Genomic DNA, 17624 nt, shown 5'->3' with positions numbered 1-17624 from the left:
GCCAGTACGCTGACCGTTCAGCCAACGAGTCGGACATTTCCTGTCATAATATCAGGAAAATGCTGGGGATGCGTCTACTTTAGGCCACGGACAGTACATTCGAAGTTATAGCCCTTTCTTTATCAGCTGTACAAAGAAATAACAAAATATAAATCCCATGGTCCTCATACAAGATATTTTTAATATATGAATTTTGAAATCATCTTCAAGTTGTCGGTGCCGATTTCTTGTTTTATTTTTACTGTCCAGAAGTAATTCACCGTTCATCAGGTGAGTGTTGAATTGCTTAAAACACATCAGTTTTGGACTGGCTGTTGTGGGTGAAACACAGATTCTTTAATAGTTCTCCATTTCCGTATTTATTAAACAGTGTAAGTAATATTATTACATAGGCAATGTGTAATTCCAGGACACTATTTTATTTCTTATAGTCGATAGGTGATACACAGGGGCGGGTATTTATGAAGATATTTATGATCTTCACATATTAGATATAGAAATATTTGCTAATGCTCTTATTAATAATACGTGGATAAAATAATCGTGATGTATCCCTAAATAGGGTCTTGAAAGCGAAGTATAAACACAATCGAAAATTTCCTTTTATAGCGAATTTCACATTGAGATTTTTATGTTTGCTGCTGGATAAAGTTTCGTTGTTCAGTTTGAATTTTTAAATTATATCCAGGAATATTCCTAAGGATGAAGTACCTGCATATATTGATTGATTGTGGAAAGAACAGGTTATGCTTGTGCAGGAAAAGAAGCGGCGTGTCTACTGCTATGGTGTCAAGCTCTGCATTCGGGAGACGAGGGGGTTCGAATCCAATCGTTTGCTGTCCTGGGAATGGTTTTCTCTGGTTTCCCATTCTCACTTCCAGGCAAATCCCGGGAGGGTTCCTATTCATAGGCCATAGACTATACATTAGCTCTTCAACTGAGGTTGGTGACAGGAAGGACTTCCGGCCGTATAACTTCATCTCGCCTCATCTCCGACTCGTACCAGGAAATTGTACAGATAAAATTTCCATTCTCACGTATTTTCCAGAGCCAAGGTTTTATGGCCAACTATTACAAAAAAAAAGGTGATGTAGAGGTAAGGGTAGCTGTCATTATCACTAACATTGATTACTTTCCTTCCTTAATTGCGATGAAGAAAACATGATCAATGGTCACACTACTAAATTTCAAGTACTTTGTAAATCAACACTTGTATTAAAACGAATATATCAAAAAATTAATGTGTGATAATAATAATAATAATAATAATAATAATAATAATAATAATAATACATATGTCATTTCTTCCTGGTTCAAGTAGGCGGTAGTTAGTGGAAACTGGTCCTAACGAAATGCGAAGATGGAAGGCTGAAGAGCCACCAGAAGACATAGAGTGAAAACGAGGCATTTCAGGGCAGATGAACGCAACAACAGATTCAGTGAGTAGAGATACAGCATAGCAGGGCGACACATGGCTGTATCCGAAAGTAAAACTTTATTCTCTGCAGATTTATTTTTTCCTACTTGTTTAACGTCACACTAACACATGGAAGATTTTCGGCGACGGAAGAATGGTAAAGAGCTAGGGCTGAGAAGATACGACTAGCAGCCGTGGTCTGAATTAAGGTACAACCCCACACAGCTGCACGCCCTAACCGCACGACCAACTCGCACTGTTCAGATGTTTTATTAAAAAAATGAAATGAAATGTCGTATGGCTTTTAGTGCCGGGATATCCCAGGACGGGTTCGGCTCACCAGGTGCAGATCTTTCTATTTGACACCCGCAGGCGACCTGCGCGTTGTGATGAGGATGAAATGGTGATGAAGACAATACATACACCCAGCCCCCGTGCCATTGTAATTAACCAATTAAGGTTAAAATCCCCAACCCGGTCGGGAATCGAACCCGGGACCCTCTGAACCGAAGGCCAATACGCTGACCGTTCAGCCAACGAGTCGGACATTTAATAAATGAAAGCATAAAATAAATAAGTAAAGGATGAAAGCTAGCCTCACACATATTTCGGCACATTCCGTATGTAAATAATAATAATAATAATAATAATAATAATAATAATAATAATAATAATAATAATAATAATAATAATTGTTAAGGTAAAGCACACAAATGTGCATAAAACGCTTTAGTTTTTAATTTCTCTTCGCTTTAGTCCATCAAAGACTTCGTTTCTTTTTGGGCAGCTTGTGAAGTGGTAGTTTTCTCGGCGACTATCTCGAAGTTTAAACGTGCATTTTGAACACGGCCAATGGAAGGTAGATTTTGTGCACATCTTATGATCAAATTCATGAATTGCTAGCCGAGCTAGGGCGCTCCGTATGTTGTTGTTAGGTTCGGCCCAGTTACGGTGTATCATTGCGCCAGTATTTCATCCTCATTATGACGCGCAGGTCGCCTACGGGAGTCGAATCAAAAGACCTGTACGTGGTGAGGCGAACATGTCCTCGGACACTCCCGGCACTAAGAGCCATACGCCATTTGATTGCGCCAGTAAAGTAAAATTCCAAGGGAAACTCGTGACTTCTTTACATGTCTTTCTCTGATGAGTTCCATTTCCTGTGGGGTGGATGGCTGCTAAATGTTGTTTTTCTTGTTTCGATGGACTAAAAATTTGTAAGTTATATAATTATAAGCAACATCGTCTGTTGTGCGTGAAATAGCGTCACAATTAATATAAGTTTAATCACCTCTGTTTTCTAACATTACAGTTCTTATTACAGGGGCTGCCTGGCCGAGGCGGTAAAGGCGTGCTCGGTTCGCCCGGAAAGACGTGGGCTCGTTTCCCCGTCAGGAAGTCGTAAAATTTAAGAAATGAGATTTCACTTCTGGAGGTGCATATGGCCCTGAGGTTCACTCAGTCTACACCAAAAATGAGTACCAGGTTAATTCCTAGGGGCAAAGGTGGCCGGGCGTAGAGCTAACCACTCTACCCCAACAAGTGCCGAGGTTACGGATAGTGGAAACCTTTACCTTCCACCCCTCCAAGGGCCTTCATGGCCTGTACGGAGAATACTTTGCTTTTTTGCTTTGCTTTTACAGTTCTTATTATAATTATTAAAGCAATAATAAAAAGCATATATCATATTTTATTTAGCGTGTGAAACCGAAGCACACATCCATTATTCACACAGTGTCAACCTTTACTCATTGCTATCTTACAACTGGCGTTGCGAGTGAGGTCTAACCTTCGGGTTCGAAGCACGAAGAGCTAAGTTGAAAGAAGAGCCTATACCCAGTGTAAAGATGAATGGGCAAAAACTAACCACTAACGAGGAACACATTACGCAACACTGCAAATAACAATACCGCGAAAACCCTGGTTCTGGAAATACAGTATTGCAAGGAGACATCTAACAACCATCATCAGGATGAGGCTTGGATACGAATGGCACCCTCACCACCTCCACCGCATTAGAGTGACTACCTCGAAAGTTTGCCCATGTGACGATTACAATGATGTGGATCTGAATCATATAGTATCTTCTTGTTCCAAGTATGAGCAACATCGGACAAAGTTACAGCTTCGGTCCCTACATATTCCATTCCCCACAAATGTCAACATTATTCTTCAAGACCACGAAAACAAAATCTACAGAGCACTGATCAAGTTTCTACAAGACGCAAACCTAACTATATAAACCGTGGTGCGGAAGCCACCAACTGAATTAGTTAATAAAGATAATCTCCTAACTGTTACACCCCAATAACTACTACCTTTCTACCATGGCCTTCCGACCCTGTAGCAATGCCATGACTAGCCTTATGACGAGAAGAGCTTCATCCCTATCCTTATCACTACCAGCTAGCCAAATAGTGTATAACCAAAGGTCATTGTTGTACAAAAATTAAAATATCACCAAGAGCTGTAACACAGGCTTGTGGCGAAACGAGGGCGAAGTCAACCAGTGGCCGTTTTTTACGACGTTATCCTAGGTAACCTATTGCCCACAGTTCGCCTCGGATGACACTACCGAGGCCGTGTCATACACGCAACTTCATTCACGGTCTCTCGATTAGAAGTGTCCCGTTCCTACTGTTGTTCACACCTGTGGGTAGCAAGTATACAGGGTGTAACAAGAAGGTTCGGGCCAACTTTAAGGACGCATTCCTCACACGCAGAAGAAGAAAATATGTTGCATGGACATCGGTCCAGAAATGCTTTATTTCACTGAGTGAATTGGCCATATGGTCAGGGACGCGTACTGTCAGTTTGCATTACGGAGATAGAAGGTTCGAACCCCACTGTCTTAAGCCCTGAAGATGGTTTTCCATGATTTCCAATTTTGACACCAGGTAAAAGCTGGTGGTGTACCTTAATTAAGGCCACAGCCGCTTCCTTCCCACTCCGAGCCCTTTCCTACCCCATCGTCGCCATGAGACGTAAAGCAAATTCTAAAAAAAATCCCGCTTTATTTCAGTGTTAAAACTGATTTTCTACAACTCTATTTTTTAATACATTAATCATGCCAAAAAGAATGTACCAGCATGCCACATGAAATTCTTACATACATGGAATGTTCAAAATACCGTCCATTAACATTGATAGATGCATCAACTCGCAGTCACATTGAATCACGAATGCGCTGATGTATCTCTGGACTATTTCGTATGCATATGTGTGAGAAATATGTCCTGAAAGTTATACATACTGTATAACAATACAGGAGCTGCCTGGCCGAGGCGGTAAAGGCGTGCTCGGTTCGCCCGGGAAAACGTGGGTTCGAATCCCCGTCAGGAAGTCGCAAAATTTAAGAAACGAGATTTCCACTTCCGGAGGTGCATATGGCCCTGAGATTCACTCAGCCTACACCAAAAATGAGTACCAGGTTAATTCCTGGGGGCAAAGGCGGCCGGGCGTAAAGCTAACCACTCTACCCCATCACGTGCCGCGGTTAACAATGGTGGAAGCCTTTACCTTCCACTCCTTCAAGGGCCTTCATGGTCTGTACGGAGGTGTCTTTGTCTTTGTCTTTTTTGGTATAACAATACCGTTAGCAAGAGTACCCGGTTCATGAGAACAATCGTCTGGTTTACCTGATATTTAATGCCGCTATGTTAGTAATCTTCTATCTATCTCTATAATATCTTCTATAATATGTGTGACGGAAAAAGAAGAAAAATCAAATTAACGAATGAATGAATGAATGAATGAATGAATGGATAAATGAATAAAAGGTGTTTTTTTTTTGAAAAATGCTACGAGTAGAGGTGGCGATTTTTCGCATTGGTGATATAACACGAAATGCTTATACGGGCTCTTACTTCCGTATTTACAGTTTTCGTTACCTGTAAACCCTTTTTAATGAGTTTTGTAAACAAGGTAAGATGCAAACATTTTACTAAATTGTGATACGCGGGTCTGAGGAGCTCAGACGGTTGAGGCGCTGGCTTTCTGACCCCAACTTGGCAGGTTCGATCCTGACTCAGTCCCGTAGTATTTGAAGGTGCTCAAATACGTCAGCCTCGTGTCGGTAGATTTACTGGCACGTAAAAGAACCCCTGCGGAACAAAATTCCGGCACCTCAGCGTCTCTGAAAACCTTTAAAATGTAGTTAGTGGGACGTAAAGCCAATAATATTTTTAAACAATTGCGATAAAAATGGCAAAAACGACGATTTTCGTTTCAAGTAAAACTTTATTTTAGATCCTTAATTTTTATTCTGGGAACTTAAAACGGACGATTTTGTGCACCTTTGGACTGCCTGCAAGTGATATCGGCTCTTAAACTCAAATATACAGACTTTTCTCAACCAGTTTTGCAAATATTTGCGGTCCTATACATATTCTTAGTTACTGAAACATGTCCGTAGTACATTGATAAATTAGTGAGGACACAAAAAATCGTGTCACAAAAGCATTTTTCTATTGGTCACCACCACGCAAAACATCCGGAACTGTCCTCAAGTTAATAATCACAACACTTTATTTATTTCCTTATTTTTCGGCTATTGTGCTATGCCACAGCATGGAGTTATTCTGAGTGTGGAATTCTGTCCACTTAATGACGGCGGAGGGCTACACCTCCATTAGCAAGCTGAACAAAGTGTGCGGTATGCAGACTCTGGCAGGCACTCAACCACCAGCTCCGCCGAGATTTGGCACCCACGACTATCGGGCAACCAATGAAAAGACAGCGTCGACCTGGGAATTGAACGAGAGTGAGTGCCAACAGTAGCATAAAACGGTGGTCATCGAACAGCGGGGTATATAATACATCGTAAACTATAATTAAGAATTACAGGGGATTCCATCCTTGAAGGTGGCATAGCTACACATACGTTTTTGAAGTAAACACATATATTATGTCAAAAATACTCTGGTAAGCAAAATACTCAGCGCAATTAAAACTAAAGAAACCTTCATTCTTTATTATTTTATTTTGAGGTGCCTTGATATGTATTTTCGTTCCTGGACAGAGTATTGGAGTGTTTATTTCGAGTACGTCCTAATTACCCTCTTACACAAGACTTTCCTTCAAGCAGGGCGACTTACTTATTCCATGAGTCAAGCAATCTGTACGTCAGCTTGCACAATCCTCACTGAGGTGAATGATGACAACGTGCTCATCATCATCATCATCATCATCATCATCTGTTTACCCTCCAGGTTCGGCTTTTCCCTCGGACTGAGCGAGGGATCCAACCTCTACCGCCTCAAGGGCAGTGTCCTGGAGCTTCAGACTCTTGGTCGGGGATACAACTGGGGAGAATGACCAGTACCTCGCCCAGGCGGCCTCACCTGCTATAGTGAACAGGGGCCTAGTAGGGGGATATGAAGATTGGAAGGGATAGGCAAGGATGAGGGAAGGAAGCGTCCGTGGCCTTAAGATAGGTACCATCCCGGCATTTGCCTGGAGGTGAAGTGGGAAACCACGGAAAACCACTTCGAGGATGGCTGAGGTGGGAATCGAACCCGCCTCTACTCAGTTGACCTCCCGAGGCTGAGTGGACCCCGTTCCAGCCCTCGTACCACTTTTCAAATTTCGTGGCAGAGCCGGGAATCGAACCCGGACCTCCGGGGGTGGCAGCTAATCACGCTAACCACTACACCACAGAGGCGGCTGACAACATGCTAATTCTCCTATTTCAAGATTTTTTAAACCTTCTGTTCCACCTGTTTTGATATTAGTTCGTATGTGTCACCCATCCTACAGTGCACAAGACTGTAGAACAGAATGCAGTTGGTGGGCTTGAGCATTCTTCATTGGGAGAGATCAGTGTCGTTGTCCCTCTCCGTAGAGTAACGGTATCAAGAGAACGTGTGTCATAGGACATTAAAGAGACTCTCCTCTGTGCAAAATTCGAACTCTCTGTAGGCTTCCCTGAAGCCTGACAGTAAATGAAAGGGACATTAAATATGCAGCATAATAAATAATAATGATAATAATAGAATAATAATAATAATAATAATAATAATAATAATAATAATAATAATAATAATAATAATAATAATACATTGGAAAACTGTACGCCCCATGTCTTATGGCCTAAGAGGAGAAACAATCTCCTATGTCAGCAATGTTTAAATTACGAATTTATATCCCTGCATTTCAAGAATATATGAAGTTAAAACTTTTGAAATTACGGAGCTGCTTTAGCATTATTATTATTATTATTATTATTATTATTATTATTATTATTATTATTATTATTATTATACGTTTACTGAATTGTAAATGAGCGCTATATACGTCTTAACTAAGTTTAATGTTGGTTTTCTGACTCTTAACAAAGTTAAAAGACAAATGTATTATACAACTTCACTTAATCCAAGAAATAAGAGGTTTTTGTATAATGTTGCTCCATTGTCTCCAAACATCATAAATCTTCGTTGTAAATCTTTATGCCTTTCAGAGTTTAGTCTGCAATCCTCTGTCTCTATGAAAATCCTCTTCCTGTTTACGGTTATTAAAGCGGGTCAGAAATGGAACGAATGAAGTCCCGTCTAGCGGCGAGAATAGGAATTGTGCCGGTTGCCGACGCCTGGTGTACTCTTCGGGAACAATGATTAATGCCTGACGGATCAAATTATATTGGTGAGTGTTGCTGAAATGAAAGACGACAGGGAAAACCGGAATACCCAGAGAAAAACCTGTCCCATCTCCGCTTTGTCCAGCACAAATCTCACATGGAGTGACAGGGATATGAACCACGGAACCCAGCAACGAGAGCACTAAGTGCATCGTCAGTCTTCTAATTTGCAGCTAGCTCTGTGTCCTCGTTTAGTCCCACAGCTCTTATCGTAAAGCATTGAAATATTGAGTCTAACCATCGTCACCTTATGCTTCTCTTACCTTCCGTCACAAAGTCCATTTTCTCTTAGATAACCTACCATTCTTCCGTTCACCACACCTGGCACGAAAACCGAAGCCGCATCATGAGTACCGTACAACTTTATCCATCGGTTTTATTCCCAGCTTAACCTGTTTCTCTTCACTCTGGATTCCTGCCATTGTTCACACCTCTTTCTACCAGCGATCATTCTCGCTATTTTCATATTTTTAATTCCAGCTTAAGAATAATTTATCGTGATTCCTCGTGAGTTTTGTTCTCGTAAGCAATTTCAGTCTGAATAAAAATTTATGAAAAGTGATTATACAAGAATTGACTTCCCTCTGACAGAATAACGTTGACCGCAACTGCGAGTTCACTGCCATAGCTTTCATTCATCTTGATTAAGTTTCATTTATTATACTACCATATTGCAAGAATGTGCAACCCAAATACTTGAAATGATCTACCTGTTCCAGCCTACCTGGCATTCAGTCTTCATACGTTTCTTCCCCAACTAGAATCACTTCAGTCTTCGAAATGTTGCTTTTCGCAACTGAGGCCTACTCACTGCACATCTTTTTAAGGCATTCATCATCGTCATCATAATCATTAGGCCTATCTCTATCACTAAGACTACTAAAGTCTGCATCGGCCAAGCAATAGATTTTCACCCCCACTGAAATCCTTCTCTGCCACTTTGAGTCTTTCAGTAAATGATCAATGCAGGCTATGAAATGAATTACAAACATGTATTACAGTCTTTTCCAACCCCTGTTACTACTTTGAACCAAGAATTCATTGGATTAGGTTTCTGACAAGTTTTTCAGGAACATTATCAGAAATATTAATTAATATTATTTGTTTTACGTCCCACTAACTACTCTTTTAAGGTTTTCGGAGAAGCCGAGGTGCCGGAATTTAGTTTCGCGGGAGTTCTTTTACGTGCCAGTAAATCGACCGACACGAGGCTGACGTATTCGAGCACCTTCAAATACTACCGGACTGAGCCAGGATCGAACCTGCCGCGTTGGTGTCAGAAGGCCAGCGCCTTAACCGTCTGCGCCACTTAACCCGGCAGGAACATTATCAGAAATATTATCCGTTTATTAGTTTGTGAGGCAATGGGACATATTACATTGAAAGTATCACTGCTAGAAACAGAGATGAGGTAATTCAGTGTGAAAATTCACGCAAGCAAACCCGGAATTACTAAATACGGAACTCTACGCAGCCATACGCATTGTTAAAATGCTACCAACTTAAGGAATGAAGTGCACACCTAAAGTCAGGTAGTTTTGGAAATACGAGGTTTCATCAAATACACATAAAACAGAATTCATTACTCTAGAAATTTCTTAACAGATAATATATAAAATTTATTAGGAATTTTTCAATTTTTTAGGGATGAAATCTCAGTATGTTCCAGTTTTACGAATATTCTTACGCGCATTAAAATACGCAGAGCTGCAGGACGTTTGCTCTGAAGAAGGTTCCTAAGGACCGTTAAATATCAACCGAATACACGAGAAATAGCGAACATAGGAGGCTGGAACCTAACAACTATCATTAATCAGATGCACGGGAATGTGGAAATTTTGTTCCACAGTTCCTTATCGTGCCGGAAGCCAATTAAATAGAGATGTCGCACCCAACACTCTGAGATACCATCGATCTCCGCCAAAATCGAACCCGTCATCTCCACAACAGAAAACGACGACTACAACTAAGCGCGACCACACAACTGAGGTCTGTCACTGCATGGAACCACAGGTAGTGAACCCATGATAGCTGGGTATCTTAGTTTCTTTCTTTTTGCAGTTAAGACGGGAGTGATCCGAATTCCGGACAGATGAGATTTTCGAAGTAGATAGCTACCTTCCAGTTTTTTCGAATTCCACGTCAAATTCTCGCTCATGTCGCCGATTACAACATCAGTAGTCACATTCAAACTCCAAATTTGTTTTGCGAAGCTAGAGAAGTGGAGGATAATATTCAGTCTAATAATGTATTCAGGTAACTGTACTTGTTGAACTTTTCTTGTGAACTCTGCTTACAGTAACAGGTAGAAGATAATTAAAGTTATCGAACTGTAACATCTATTGTATTTGTAATTACAGTGCTATCCTAACAGTGAAGTTGCAATTGCTTTTTCATTTTTAACTGTTCTCTTTATTGCTATGGTATCATTGTGTAACTTGAACAACTCACTTCATAGACCAATTTTACAGTAAGTTAGGTCTGTATATAAAGTATATAGTTTTTTTTTTTACTGAGGCTTTATGAACTGGTGGATAAAATTCTGCCACAGATATGAATATTCAGATTTCTTCAAGCGTCTATCTAAAATAAAACCTGAACATTTCAAATTTAACATTTATTTTGCGTAACCGGATATACTTCAAATAAACTTTCAAAATGTTAGTACATGACTAAGAGATATGAAGTAGAGAGTAAAACTTGCCAATCGGACATAGATGGGACCTACTCCCACAGCCTCCGAGATTTCGTGTTTGATGTTCTACCTACTGAATTACGATGCTATTTCTGATTTGTTGGCTAGGAAGTGAGTGATAGGTCCGATTCTGCAGTCGGTGCTACTTTGCACCATTTTCTTTCTGTGTTCGTAATATTTTAATTTTACCGTTTAAGTCAGTGCTAAAAAACAGAGTATCTAACCATGAAACCAGTTATAACTGATTAATTATATGTATTTTTGTCAGTAATAATTTAGATATACATTATATTCTCTTTAACTTGATGTAAACATTCCAAAATAATTTGTTCCACAAAGGATTGGTAAAGTGGAGAATGATTAATTAGAAACCTAAAACGTTCATAATTTCAAAAGAGTTGATTTTCAGTTACTCAGTTAGTTACATTGCTGAATCCATGACATGTTGTCATCTTTCATGAGAAGGTTGTGTATATATGTAGTCCAATGCTGACTGTTCAGAAACAGATGCACTGTACGTCATTGTACATGATTCTAGTTTATTGCGTGGGTATTTGCTCAGTAGGGTTAGTGTTCTGAAAGAAAAGCTGAATTGGGAAGTGGAGGTTTTCTAGCCGTCGCATTTTAAAATTATTAAATCTGGTGAGTCCACGCTTAAACTCAAATTGCTTGGCAATTGCACTTTGTACTTTAAATTTTGGGTAATTGCTTATTTACCCGTAATAAGACTTTCGATCTGTGTAGTGTATTCTCGATCCCACGATCGCGGGTTGAAACCCGAAGGAAGTAGCCGGAATTTCGAAGGGAGAGATGTTCCATTTTACACTGTACGTCGTATGGTGGCTGGCACGTGAAAGATCCCTGGTGACATATTTGGTATTTAGCCGACAAAATTAAAACTCGGCCATTCTGACGGTAATAATAACCGTCCATTCTTATCGTTATTCTTCTTCTACCGTTTTATCCCACACGCTGGTGGGGTCCTGGGTGCGTACATATGGACTTGGCCCAGTTTTACTCGCACTTCCAAGTGACCTTCCTTACGCAAACCCGACATGGAGCGATGCATTCAGTTATTAAGTGTTTCTGAAAAATGAAGTGATGTGTGTTAATGTAAGCATAAAATCCCAGTTCCTGACCCAGAAGCGTTAGCCAGACACAGCTCAACTCCCCACCACCACTCCACCCAGCCGGGGATCAAACCAAGGGCCCTCTGACTTGAAAGCTGTTATGCATCCCACTCAGCCAAAACCCTAATAATAACGACCTCAATAATAATAATAATAATAATAATAATAATAATAATAATAATCTAATGAGAAAAGTTGGTGTGAAACAATGTACACATGGACCGGGAAAAACGTACATAGAGTAAAGCATAGCTGAAACGTAACAGATAAGACGTATTGTTCTCTTTAAATGCGATGTCCGAGGTAAATGCCAAATTACTTATTCATTCTGATACCAATTTTGGTGTTTGCCAAAGGTCACAGAATATTTCACAAATTATTTGAAAATAATTTCATTTTTTGTTTCGTAAAAGAAATATCAATGAACTTAACAATATGAACTCCGTTAATGTGTATTTTTTAATGTGACCGGAAAGAAATTATTAACGCTTCCATACAAATGGTTCCGCATTATTGCCACCGAGAATTTGTTCTGGGTGATTTCGATTTCTTCTGGGTGATTTCCGACAAAAGAGTAGCGTTACAAAAATGTTGTAATGTTTGGGTTGGGAAGAATTGAGAGAAAGAAGAAGAGCTGCTCGACTAAGTGGTATGTTCCGAGCTGTCAGCGGAGAGATGGCGTGGAATGACATTAGTAGACGAATAGGTTTGAATGGCGTTTATAAAAGTAGGAAAGATCACGATATGAAAATAAAGTTGGAATTCAAGAGGACAAACTGGGGCAAATATTCATTTATAGGAAGGGGAGTTAGGGATTGGAATAACTTACCAAGGGAGATGTTCAATAAATTTCCAATTTCTTTGAAATCATTTCGGAAAAGGCTAGGAAAGCAACAGATAGGGAATCTGCCACCTGGGCGACTGCCCTAAATGCAGATCAGTATTGATTGCACGTTGATTGCACAATTGTCGTAACAATATTACTTTGTCTTGCATATTTCGGACTAGTCTATACGTTTGCCGCTATTCGACAAAATTTTTGGGGATGATCGCTGTAGCACCCAGAAGCAGTTCCCTTACTCGTATGTTCCTAACACTGTAGGCTCTCTGAAAGTAGGGTGTTATCGGCAAATTGCTCGGCTCCATGGCTAAATGGTTAGCGTGCTGGCCTTTGGTCACAGGGGTCCCGGGTTCGATTCCTGGAAGGGTCGGGCATTTTAACCATAATTGGTTAATTTTGCTGGCACGGGGGCTGGGTGTATGTATCGTCTTCATCATCATTTCATCCTCATCACGACACACAGGTCGCGTCCTCGAACTTGTCTTCGGACACTCCCGGCACTAAAAGCCATACGCAATTTTTTTTTTCATCGGCAAATATATATCCTGTTCTTTTTATCTACGCCATCTGGCTGGGAAAGCGAGTCTCAAACCTTACCGTAGGGTCAATGATATCTGCATCATTTTGTCCGACTGATGGCAGTTGTAACAATACGACGGTTACATCCAACTTCTGCTGCACAGCGGACTTTCTCATGAACCTCAAGGCATTTTTCTATGAGACTGCTCGCTAATAAAGATCTTACAGTGTTATGATGCTTAGTGCGAAGTAACTCTCCCCGAGGGCAGCTCCCTGGAGTGGCCTGTGCTTGTAGAACGTCCAGGTAGAGTGCACACTGGGGTGAACATTACCGTCATTTTAATCATGTCTCCCAATGCCAAGGATGAAGGCACTTGTCGCTATAATGAACCCATAATTCTACGGTGAGAAAAATATTTTTTTCTCCAATATTTATTTGGTATTAAGAAAGTACTTTTATGTTTGAAGGTAGCCATGTTGCGCTCCTAAGAGCCTCGATGTCGCGTGGGAAGGTTCTCACTGACGGCAAGCTCGTGAATTGCCGGGACACCTCGGTGGAACTCGAGTGCCCGACAATTCTTTAAATTCATGGAATTCTATACAACGAGGGATTTTGGCAATATAGTAAATGAAGAAATAAATAAGCAAAATTATTCGTACACCCTCCGTGAAGACAGAGACACCAGGGAAAAACATAAATGTAGTTAAGCCTAAGTGCAGGTTAGAGTGAGATCAGCGAACCAGCTACACGTGCCAAGGTCAGGGGAGGAAGAAAACGCGCGAAACGCACGGACAGAAATAATTTATTTCCCCGGTTATGAGTGTAGAAAATTTATAAAATTAACGTCTAACATAAGTGCAAGTCTGTCCGGAGTTCTGGGACAAGTCTCATCAAAATCCGTCTATTAGACGCAAATTTGGCAGATTACACAATCAAGCCTCATAGAGGGGATAGCGTCCCTTCTGAGATTATAAAAGAAACCCCCCACCGTAGATTTTTCAGTGTCGATCTGGAACTTGAAGCCGCGGGAGCTTGTGCCCGTCGTCATTAGAATTTCGCGCCAGATTGACCGACAAATAATTAAATACATGTCCGTGGCTAAGGTCCATATACTTGGTTAAGAAGAGAAAGTGATTGGAAAAGTTCTGAACGTTTGCCGACAAACTAGGAAAGTGTAGGCTGGTTGAAATATACACAGCAAGTTTTATTTATATAATCTCATGTACGCTTGAAAGTGAAGAGGTTTTTTTTGGGGAAGCTATTCAGAGTAGTTCTGCTCCCTTATCTGCTGAACACCTGTTTTTATTGAAGCAACGGAGAGAAACCACGCTGGGAACGCATCAGACAGTTGTAGTCGACTGCAGAGCGAGGGAAGTTCGTGGTGCAAATTACAGAGAAAGTGCCTGATTTATATGGTAATTTTAATATCGTGTGTGTGAAGGGTAGTGTTTGTACGAGTGAGATTTTGGAAATGAAAATGTTATCTGTGAAAATGAGCGGCTAAGCCCGAGGTCAGCTGGTGATGATGTAACCAGAATGCTGGGAATATCACCATTGTGCAGGTCTGTCTATTTTATATTATGTTGTAGTTAGTTATTGTTCTGTCCCAACAAACTTTTCCAGATGATTGTCGGGTTGATATTCGTAATTATCAGGCGAAAAGTGTTGTAATTTTTGGTCAGCGTGTGAAATTTTCAGTGTGTAAAGTCATGTCAAGAACGGTAAAATGCGACGCCTAAAATTTTGTGTTGAATGTTCGATGAGATATCGTCCAAAGCGTGGATTTTTGGAACGTTATAAGTGTAAATTAGTCGTGGCGAATATCTTAATCTCAGATGTCAGTTGAATTCAGAAATGTTGGTCGACAATAATAATAATAATAATAATAATAATAATAATAATAATAATAATAATAATAATAATGTCTACCGCGGGATAAGGAAATTTTTCTATGTTGAAGTGCATTTAACCAGTATATTTTTACAAGGATCGCAGGCATATTTAGATGATTTCGGTGAAATTTGTTAGTCACAGTCATTAATGGGAAGGAAATTTTGAGACATCGTGTATATCAATGATACGAAAAGTCGCTGGGTGCTCTTGGACTCTCGAGGCTCGAAAGTCGTAATAATAGTAAAGTAAGAGATGTGTTTAATAATGGTTGTCGTTTTCACCAGGGGATCGAAGTATGAAAAAGGGTCTTGAAGGAAAAGGGATTGAGAGCGACGGATTTATATGTATGTGGAGGAGAGAGATGGATGAAGTGATACCGCTGGAATAAAGCGAGGAGAAGGAGTTTGAGACAAGCTATATTTTTAAAGAGGAAGTATTTAGGAAACAGGCTGTGTTGAGGCAGGCTGTATTGTTTTCCGCAATCAATCCGAATTTGAGACGACTATGGTGTGGAGCATCGTAAATTTATAGAAAAATCCCAAGTGAAAACGACTTTAGTAAATGTTAAAGTCTTGGTAGGAAACATCCAGTAATTCTTGTTACGTAAAGCCCGTATGGATAATAAGATAATGAGCGACCTCAAGGATCAAAGAGCACTTTGGACCCATGGTTGGGTTGTACTGAATTTGTTCACTGGAGAGGTCATGGATAAAATAGTTGGAATTGATGATAGGCGATTTGAGAATTTCGAATGCGGTAGTGATGATTATTATTTTGAAGGCGTCCACTAAATTGTAAACGTGTGTTGGGAATTTTCATTTGCTTCCCTAACACTTCAGTGCACAGGCTGAGGTTGTGTTCGAGGTGGAGAATCGTTCGTCACGTATATTTATTTTTGAGCTCACGTATTGTAATGGTTGAGACTTACTGTATTTTTTTTTCGACTTGTATTCATTTGATAGTAAGAGACGTGGTTCCGATCGTGTGGTATTTGTCTGACCAGATTTTGTGTTAAATGTCGGAGGTGTTTGAAATTGCTAGTTCGCCTGATATGTTAAGGGAGGCGTAGTACGACCCACTTTGACGCCCGACGATAGATTTAGGACGTCATATGTTATTCTTGGAGTCACTGATGATGAGACGTCCTAGTTCACGCCCGACGATAGAATTTGGAAGGTATCATGTACATAATGATTAGTGTTAGGGTGTACAGATTTCAAGTGAGCTCGATGATAGGTCTGGGATGGTAGCTGTACACACTCAAGTCTCAGTTTAGATGTTTCTTTTTTTTTTTTTTTTGTTGAAGCGGCCTGGATGAAGGTAGCAGTTACAGTACGATATGATTTTATGAAGAGGGGCAATGCGTAGCTCTCCATTGAGATAACGGGACAGCTGTTGACGCGTGAGGGTTGTCCAAGTGTTGGATATCGACCTGATGGAGATTTAATATTTTTACTGTGATTCTCCGTGCGTGTTAAGCTTTAATGACTTCGAGATGTTGATTTATTTTTACGGACTTCATTGTTTTCTCGTTTTAACGTCCGTTCTCGTTTGATAGTGTGCATATTGACACTCAGTGTATTAGTGTGAGACTTGAGTTGCGAATGCGGTTTCGATTCGTCAGCCAGTATTTTATTTTCAATCTTGTCGTACTTTCATTTTTATTCATAGTTAAAGTAAGTAAGTAATCACTTTACAAGTAATGTGTTGGGACAGACAGTAAATAGAGAGATCTGTACTGGTAGCATTGTTTTTCAAGGGAAAGAATTCCTCAAAGTTGTAGTAAATTTTAGCGTGGACTGGTAATTTCATTAAGCATAACAAACCCATTTCTAACCTGAAAATCGGTTCGATAATAATATTTTTCAAGTGACTTTCCACTTTTTAATTATCTTCAGTGTTTGGCATTTCTTCTAAATGCATGATTAGTAATTGTTTCCTGCATTTCGCAGTTTTGTTCCTTTAGAACGACATAACGTAAGATCCTCTCGGATCCTGTTGTTGTTGGTTCCTTCCGAACAGCTGTTTGGGGTGATGCACATTTAGCATCGGGATTACCTTATCACTTAAGGGTGTCATGAATGACAAATACATGGTGGGATTTTATTTCAATTGTGAATGATGCTGTTAACTTGTAGTGAACACCATGCTTTCCCATAATATTTCGCAACCTATCCAAAACAACTGATAGTCAGTTTGGTTCGATTAAGGGTCCATTCGGCGGGTGTTCCGTATCCGTTAAGGGTATTCGACTGGTGGATAACCTTAATTGAGAGAAAATCAGGCGTTCTACTTGTTGAACGTCAGATTTTCCACGGATCGTGTGGATTAACTCTCAGTTCTCGTTTGGAATAATAGGTGCCCGGTTTTCAGGTCTTCCCTTTTTCAGTTTTTCAGTTTCGCTGTCCACTAACATATTAGCTTCTCCGAAGCAACTCTTCGACATTGTAAGAAACAAAGTGACGGTATGTAATGTGACTGTGTTTGGAACATT

At 40.2% G+C, this 17624-nt stretch overlaps 1 long non-coding RNA gene across 1 annotated transcript in view; it reads left to right on the top strand.

Moving 5' to 3' along the window:
- Positions 1-17624, top strand: part of LOC136870865 (uncharacterized) — an 882383-nt gene that overhangs the window by 830005 nt on the left and 34754 nt on the right. The window lies entirely within an intron of this gene.

Source organism: Anabrus simplex, chromosome 1 (genome assembly GCF_040414725.1).
Source record: "Anabrus simplex isolate iqAnaSimp1 chromosome 1, ASM4041472v1, whole genome shotgun sequence".
NCBI classification, from domain to species: domain Eukaryota; kingdom Metazoa; phylum Arthropoda; class Insecta; order Orthoptera; family Tettigoniidae; genus Anabrus; species Anabrus simplex.
Note: the sequence above shows the minus strand (reverse complement) of the source record. Positions and strands in the feature narration are given on the sequence as shown.